At 41.2% G+C, this 9048-nt stretch overlaps 1 pseudogene; it reads right to left on the reverse strand.

Moving 5' to 3' along the window:
- Positions 1 to 6687: 6687 nt before the first annotated feature.
- LOC148442138 (5S ribosomal RNA) lies at positions 6688 to 6805 on the reverse strand (annotated as a pseudogene).
- Between the last annotated feature and the right edge of the window lie 2243 nt (positions 6806 to 9048).

Below are 9048 nucleotides of genomic sequence, written 5' to 3' on the forward strand. Positions count from 1 at the left end.
AGCATAATGTAGGGTTAGTGCCATTGAATGTCTCTGAGGTTTAAAAATTGCAAAAAGGGGAGGCACTGGATGGAAAATTTCTTATGTCCAAACCACCCTATTTTAAATTCCACCAGTACCAAGTAGATAGATCACTTTTATGTTAGAACATCACCAACTCCAACAAACCAGGAATTTGGGAAGTGACTGGGAATAACCAGACGATGACCTTCTCACTAAGGACCTCATTCAGAGTCGGTCGCACGGTCGAACGGGAAAAGGGGCCAGATATTCAAATGATTCCCTCGCAAGTTGCGTCCCTAAGTTCGAATTGGTAGCTGGCCGACCAAGGGGCGGAAGCGGCCGGAATTCCAAAAAATACGCCCCCTTCTTGTACGCATTGTACGTCATCTCCGGGCATATAAGGATTAATCGAGACCATCGGGAACCATCGAAACTGGTCGTAGAGCTTAAGGTTGACCATACCCTCTCTTAAGCTCTACGATCATGTCAGTGTAAAAATTTCCCATGTCACATGTGCCATGACGCTACTTTGTTAATTATGCACTCCCATAAACCGTATGCACTCCCATAAAACACCGTTCGCATAATTAGGCACGCCTGCGTTTGGATCTCCTCTCCCCCGTTTTCAAGCACCTTCCCCTGTTACCACCCACAAACGCCTCGTTCTGTCACTCAAACTGCTAACCTGGCTGTTTTCAAGGAGAGAGAAATTTCTGCTCGTAGCGGCAAGTTTGCGCACGCGCATTGTGAACTTTACGCATGCGCAGTATAGCGAACATCGGTGGCGTACGACCGTGCGGCCGCAACGACCGACTCTGAATGAGGTCCTAAGAGCCTATAATGAACCTATTTATTTTGAACTTTTACGCTCCATTAGACTAGGTGGGAGACACTTCCGGTATAAATATACACTTAGTTCCACCAAGGAAATGATTGGTAGGGTACCAGAAGGGTACTGTGCCAGGATTATACAACCAGAAACATGTGTTAGTCAAATGGGAAAATCTGAAATAGGATTATTTGTTAGAGAATTATGTTCGACTATAATGATATATTCTATTCCTTATGTACTCCCAGATGATGTGTATTTTATATGTGGAAGAAAAGCGTATAAGTGGCTTTCTCTGAGTTCCGAAGATTTATGTTATTTTGGAAGGGTACTCCCAGAGGTTATGACCCTTACACATGGTGAAATGCTTGGTATACATAAAAACACACCATCTCCATATCTTCATACACATTATGAACACTGGTGACCCCGAGGAGGCAATAGACCGGAAGATGGATGAAATTCTGCAGCTGAAATGGGAATTTCGAAAGAACCGTAATGCTTCACTGGTTGAAGTAGAGGAAAATGTAGAAGAGTGGTTCACCTGGTTGAACCCTGTGAAATGGTTCTCCGGTCTAGGAGAGTGGGTCCAGGAACTGGTTGCTACTGTGGGTAAACTCCTGATTCTTATACTGATTGTCATCATAGTAATTGGCTTATGTGTCAGGTGTGTTCCTAATGTTTTGAAGTGCAGAAAATGTACCAGGGCGAAAAGAGAAACCGAGATGATGGTGATGAGCAATGATATTATGGATAACAAGGTCAAGGAGGAACAGTATTACAATCCTGAATTAGAGTGTACAATATGATGATATAGGCCCTCATTCAGAGCCGCTCGCTATTTGCGGTCGTTCGTTCTAAAACAAGGGGTGGCTATTCAAATGAACCGTTCGCTAATTGCGGTCTGTTCACGCCTCTAAGTCTGAACGAGCGAGCAAAACTTGCGGTTGTAATTTTGAAAAACACGCCCCCTTGCCGCTCGCACCATACGTCATGTCCGCTATTTATTAGATTAATCGAGTACATCGAACAGCATATGAACTGCTCGCTATTCTTGTGGCAGTTTTTTTCAACCGCTATTTTGCGAGCAGTTCTGAGTAAAAAAAAACCAAGTGACGTGGTCAATGACGCTGCTGTATTAATTATACACTCCCTTAAAATGCCCATTTTGACCTTTAAGCACGCCTGCGTTCGAATTCCACACCCCCGTTTTCAAGCACCTTCCCCTGTTACCACCCACATACGCCTCTTTCTGTCACTCAAAATAGCAGGCATTCGCTATATAGCGAACAAACGATTTTCGGCCGCACTGACTGGTTCGCGCATGCGTATTAAAATCCGTACGTATGCGCAGATGTGCGAACATCGGTCAGAATGAACGAGCGGCCGCTTACGAGCGGCTCTGAATCAGGGCCATAATCTGGATTCCTTTGGTCATGCAGAGATGTATTGTTGATGTTATTTTTAAAACATCCTAAATAATGCAGTCCCAATCCCCATTCAAGACTTCCCTTATAGATTAGGTGCATCACCACATCTTTCCCATGATCCCTTATAGATACGTGGTGTGCATATAAGAGCAGTTTTATGTCCCTTCCAGAGGCGCATTATTTAATAGTTCAAATGACCACACTGTGTCATACCATACATAACATTAAACAGTATATTATCATGCATGGCTAAACAGATTCAGGACAGGTTTTGATAGTGCTTTATTTGCTATCAAAGGGTGGACTGTCGAAGCCGGATGGTTGGCTAAGACAGAATCTGTTAAAATCAAAATCTGCACAAGGCCATTTTGTGAATGGCTACTCAGCGCCATTTTGCGAATCCTACACAGTATACGGTGCTATGTTATTATTTAGCATTGTTCATTTCCTATGCAATAGAACACTGTTAAAAGTCCTTACAAAAACAATATATACATTTATTAATACACATATATCAGTGATGACAGACAAAGTCTTGTAGACATGTCTGTGACAAATAATAAAGAATACACAAAGATACTGTGAGTGTTTGCTCCGCATATAGATACAGTATGTCTGTGACAATTGAAGTATAACACAGACACTGATATGCTCAGAGAGAATGGACTAAGAAACAATTGTCAGACATTTAGCTATCGTTAGAAATCGTAGGCCTTGTGTCCCATGCTGATGTGGTTAAGAGGGACTGACAATTGTATTCTGAATAAACATAGGAAAGCCTTTTGTTAAAATTATCAGACTGTTTTCCAAAGCTTGCTCAACCTGTGAACAGGACAAACTCCATTGTCTGTCATAATTTTAGGTCAGACAGAAGTAATATTACTGTTTGTAGTTATATATATATATATATATATTTATACAGATCCAGGAAGGCGGCACTCAGAGACTTGAAATGTAGAAAAACTCCAGTTTTGTTGATCGACGTTTCAGAGGACGTACCTCCTTTCTCAAGACACTGACATAGACAAACATAAAACACAAACACATTTAAATACCTGACCAACATCTTTGAAACACCAATCAATGATTGAGGACACCGCGCGTGCTTCCGGCTAACGGGGCAGACACTCACGGGACAAAGTCATGTGTATCCCCGCTCATCGCCACAAGCCACGTCAGGCGGCGCAACCAATAGACGGAACTGTTGTCAGATGCAGCCATGGCAACCAACAATACTCCGGAAATCAGAATATGCAACATAACAGAGAACAATTAAAAACAATAACAACAATAACAACAATCATAGCATAGATGACACAGTGTCATGGTAAATTGTAACAAAACACATAGGGGAGACAATCTCACCCAATGTGATCAAAACTCCCCCACAGGAATCTATTCAAAAAGTAACATAGCGGGGATCACGTAGTTGAAGGGGGGACAAGATGTCATATGATAGTCCCTCCCCAATGCAAAAATACCCGGAACACAATACAGAAATTAGACCATTATGAAAAACATTATATATATGAAGTGGACTATGCCACTATATACAATGTCCTAGGGGGATAAGCAATATTAGACATAAAGAGAATATCACCAAAACACAACATCAACTGGTATAGATAAATTTATAAATTTAAATATAGTTATAAGAAACAACTTAGTCCGAGTGATTCATTAAGTCCCCTAGGAACAATCGTGTCCAACAAAAAAATCCATCTGGATTCTAATTGCAATAATCATTTGGATCTATTACCACCCCGTAACGACTGAGGGACATGATCTATAATCCGATACCGGATTGTAGCAACTCCATGTCTTGCTTGGGCAAAATGATGAGCCACAGGCTGATCGCTGCAGCCGATGGTAATTGCTGCCCTAATAGCCGAACGATGTTGTGCCATGCGCTCTTTTAACTGCCTCTCTGTCTTGCCCACATAGTGTAACCCACCTGAGCAAGACAGGAGGTAGACAACAAATCTGGAACTACAAGTTAAAGTATGATAAATCTTGAATCTTTTCCCAGAATAAGGATGTAGAAAACTGTCACCTGTGACCATATAGCGACAAGTCAGACACCCAGTACATTTGAAACAACCATGTTTACGTTGTAAAAAGAGAGTGGGAGACACCTTAGAAAATCCAGTAATACCTGTTTTAACCACTTGCCTGGCATGGTCGTATCAGATACGACCATACCAGACTGGGCTTTCCCTGACATGGTCGTATGTGATACGACCAGTCAGGAAAGCTCTGTGGGCGGCTGCTGGAAAATAATTTTCTAGCAGCCGCCAATCACAGAGGGACCTCCTGGTGCCTCTGCACATTGTCCTTCCCCGTGGGCCGGCCGATCACTGCTAGCAGTGATCGGACAGCCCAACGAAGGCGCACCCACCCCCGACAGCAGCCCGGCAGCTGCTGACAGGGCAGAGAAGGCAGCGCTGATAGCGCTGTCCTTCTCTCCCTCCTCCAGAGCTAGCAGCAGCCCAGCGGCTGCTGACAGGGCAGAGAAGGCAGCGCTGATAGCGCTGTCCTCTCCCACCTCCGGAGAGAAGCAGCCCTGCGGCTGCTGACAGGGCAAAGAAGGCAGCGCTGATAGTGCTGTCCTTCTCTCCCTCCCCATCCGGACAGCAGCCGCCGACAGGGCAGAGAAGGCAGCGCTATCAGCGCTGTCCTTCTCTCTCCCTCCAATCCCACTAGCAGCAGCCCGGCGGCTGCAAACTAGACAGAGCAGCCGCCGGGCAAACAGAAGGTAGCGCTATCAGCGCTGACCTTCTCTCTGCCCCCACCCCACCATCCTGCCAGTGGCTGCAAATAGTAGAGGGAGCAGCCGCTGGCCAAAGAGCCAACCCCTCCTCTCCCTTCTCCATGTTTGCAAGCCCCGCCCCACATATAAACGCAAAGCCCTAGATGTATGTGTATGTATATTATATATATTATTTATATATATATATATATATATATATATATATATACACACATACTGTATATATATATATATATATATATATATATATATATACACACATACTGTGTATGTATGTATATATATATATATATATATATATATATATATGTACACACGCTGTGTATGTGTGTATATATATATATATATATATATACACACACACTATATATATGTGTGTGTGTGTGTGTATACATGCAAAAAACAGCAGCACTCACAGGACTTGTAAAGAAGACTCCAGACTCCCAAGGTCAAGTTCAACGTTTCAGTCAAATGACTTTTATCAAGAACCATAGAACAATGAAAAGGTACATACCTATATACCAGCATACATCCCATAGTGACAAAACGTGTAGCCTGCCCAGCGACTCCCGCTGGATGAAATGACGTCATCAGAGCGGGACCCGCCTCCTCATAATGATGCGGCCACAAGATGCGTTGTTGCCATAGTGATGCTCCATAGCAACGGAGCTCACTACGTGCAGGCGTCAGGCCGATCATGTGACCAACCCCTCAGCTAACCAGTATGGTCCGTTTACTGTGTGTCTGATGGGGGTGGTGATGGAGGATGTAGCGCATGCAGTAAACGGTAACTAAGTGTAACGATGTAAACAGCGCTGCGGACAAAAACAGCACAATTAGGTGCAATGAAATGAAAACACAATACATGCTACCCTATGTGTTGAAACGGGTTCCTGGGCAGGCTATTATCATGTGTGAAAAACTAAGTGATGTTAACATGACGATAGGTGCTCATGAACAATAGCTGTGACAAAAAAATATATACATATACACCAAAGTAAAAAGGTGAACATAGTACCTGCAATGAAGCAGCAATAAACCTGTACATATACATACATGAAGCTAAAAAACAGTTATACAAAAATGATATACATAGAACTGAAAAACCAGTTGTGCCAAAATAATGAGCGCTAGAAACACCAGGTAAGGATGAAAAAGAAATCTAAAGTCCATGTCCTGTGCTGACTAAGCACATGGAAAATAATGTACTAACTAGGTAGATCTAGGTGGGCTTTGCATATGCACACCATGTGGCATAATTTGTCAAGATGCAATAAAACCAAAGAACATATAGAAGGGACCGCTGAAACCATGAGTATATCAAATGGACACCATGTCAATATGCATGAAATGTAAAATATGGATGTCCCAATGTCAAGATATTGCTACTATGCCCCATATGACCTGAAAAAGAGCAATAGTAAGACAAAATATGTCAAGTCTTTCGAAAAAGAATGAATGTCCATGCCACACCAGTATCAACCTGTGAAAAGAATGTATAATTAGTACCTCCAAAAAAAAATTTTGGTAAAGGAATCTGTGTTCCATAGGAATTAAGGAATGAAATCAGAAAAAAGAAAAGAGAAAAAAATAAAGCAAAGAGACAGGAAATAAACGATGGATGGAACAGATGAGACGCGACTAAGGATCTCAGTATGTTACAGCACCAGGTATTCCATGGGGGTCTCCCACCCAAGTACTAACCTGGCCTACACTGCTTAGCTTCAAAGATCTAATGGTATAAGGCGTATCCAGTGTAGTATGACTGTAACAAAAATGTATACAATCCAGATTGTTAAGTCCTTGATCACTCTGAACATACCATCTGAGATAATAAGAAAATGAAAGAACAAAATGGTGAAAAAAGATAAATAAACTAAGAAAAGAATGAAGAAATGGACAAAAAAGGACAAAACAGATTGTGAAACCATCCAAGAAAGATGGCGGATCTGTGTTGGGCCATTCTGGTTTTGGCTGTGCATAGTTTTTCCGATATAGACCAGACTACAAGGACATCGGATCATATATATATAATGTATTTGGAAGAGCATGTTAACACATGATTTATTGATATGCGTTTCCCTGAGTGAGGATGTGCGACATCAGGACCTGTCTCCAAAAAACCACAGGTGGTACAACCTGTGCACCGGTAACATCCAGGTTTTTTGGCCAGAAAATGCAGTTCACTTTTGTGCGGACCATAATTGACGTCATTATGGACTAGCCAATCTTTAAGGTTCCTACCACGTTTGTATCCAAGCATGATTCTGGAATTCCTCAATGGTTTGATAGAGTCGTCAGTGTTGATAATGGGCAAAGACGTTTTGAAGTAGAATTAATGAATTTACTGGCAATATTGTGTTGATTAATAAATAACATGGTATTCGTATTTTTTGATGTGGAGACATTTGGTGCAATAGTCTGTATGTTGCGTTCGATGGCTCTCTGTTTGGCTAAATGAAAATCCTTATGTTTGTATCCACGTTGTATGAATTTTACAAACATGTTGTCAATTTCTTTATCTGCAAGCTGTGGATCACTTGTGATTCTGAGTGCTCTTAGGAACTGTGAATATGGAAGACTCCTCTTGAGTGAAGTAGGGTGATGGCTTTGTGCGTGCAACAAAGTATTGCTATCCGTTGGTTTGTGATAGACGGATGTACTGAATTGGGAGCCCGACCAATAAATGTTAATATCCAAGTAGTGCACATTACTGGAGCTTTGTTCAAACGTAAACGTGATGTGGTTATGCATGGAATTTATATGAGTCATTGCATTGATAAAATCTTTTCAGTTCCTGACCATAGGACCATGATGTCATTGATGTAACAGATGTAAAACACCAATGACTTATTGAATTCAGGGTTATTCAAAAAAAGTTCTTTTTGCACAGAAAACATGTATACATTGGCCAAAGATGGAGCTACATGCGAGCCCATAGCGCAGCCTTTCTTCTGCAAGAAAAATTTGTTATCAAATAAAAAATAATTGTTGTTCAAAGTCTGTTTCAAAAGACATATGTAGAAATCAATGTTTGGTCCATAATAATCCTGATGTGACTTCAAAAAAAAATTCCATGCAATCACATCCATCTTGTTGTGGAATACTTGTGTATAACGAATTTACGTCTATGGTACATAAAAGTAAATCCTGTGGAAGATCGGTTAAATTGTGAAGTTTTTCCAATAACGAATTTGAATCTTTTAAAAAAGTGGGTTCCTTAGCAATTAACGGTTGTACATAGAAATCTAAAAATTGTGATATCTTACTGTACAGGCTGTCCCTGGCCGAGATGATGGGCCGACCAGGGGGGGGCAGATAAGGACTTATGTATTTTTGGTAATGTGTAAAGTAAAGGAGTAATGGGTTTATCCACTGTAAGAAATTGCATAGTGTCTTTAGTTATAACTCCATCCAAAAATGCTTGTGTAAGGCAATCATCTAGTTCTTTTTTGAATTTCAACACTGGATCCAAACCCAAAGGTGAATACGTCCGTGTGTCACCTAATTGGCGATAAATTTCATTAATGTACTGTTGTTTGTCTTGAATAACAATAGCTTCCCCTTTATCTGCCGACCAAATAATGATAGAATCATCATTACTCAGAGAGGTAAGAGCTTTGTATTCGTCTTTGGTAAGATTATGCTGTATGGAGGACCTGCCTTTGAATTGTGTGGATACCTCATAATCCAACAATCTAACAAAGCTTTTGATAGAAGCATTGTTAGAAGGAGGATCAAAAGAGGATGTGGTTCTGAAAGGAGTAGTGTCAGTGGATGGTAGAGTGACATCTGAATTACTAAAAAATTCTTTGAGTTTAAGACTTCTATTCAATCTCCACAGGTCCTTTTTCCAATTGAAGCTATTGAATGAACAAGTGGGAATAAAGGTCAAACCTTTCTGTAATAATTTTGATTCTGCCATGTTAAGTGTCTTACTAGATAGATTAACCACTATGTTGTTTTCTTGTACACTTTTTTGCCTCGACCCCTGTTTCCCCCGTCTGCGCGTGTTG

This window comes from Taudactylus pleione, unplaced genomic scaffold (assembly GCF_031769625.1).
Source record: "Taudactylus pleione unplaced genomic scaffold, aTauple2 ptg001607l, whole genome shotgun sequence".
Taxonomy (NCBI): domain Eukaryota; kingdom Metazoa; phylum Chordata; class Amphibia; order Anura; family Myobatrachidae; genus Taudactylus; species Taudactylus pleione.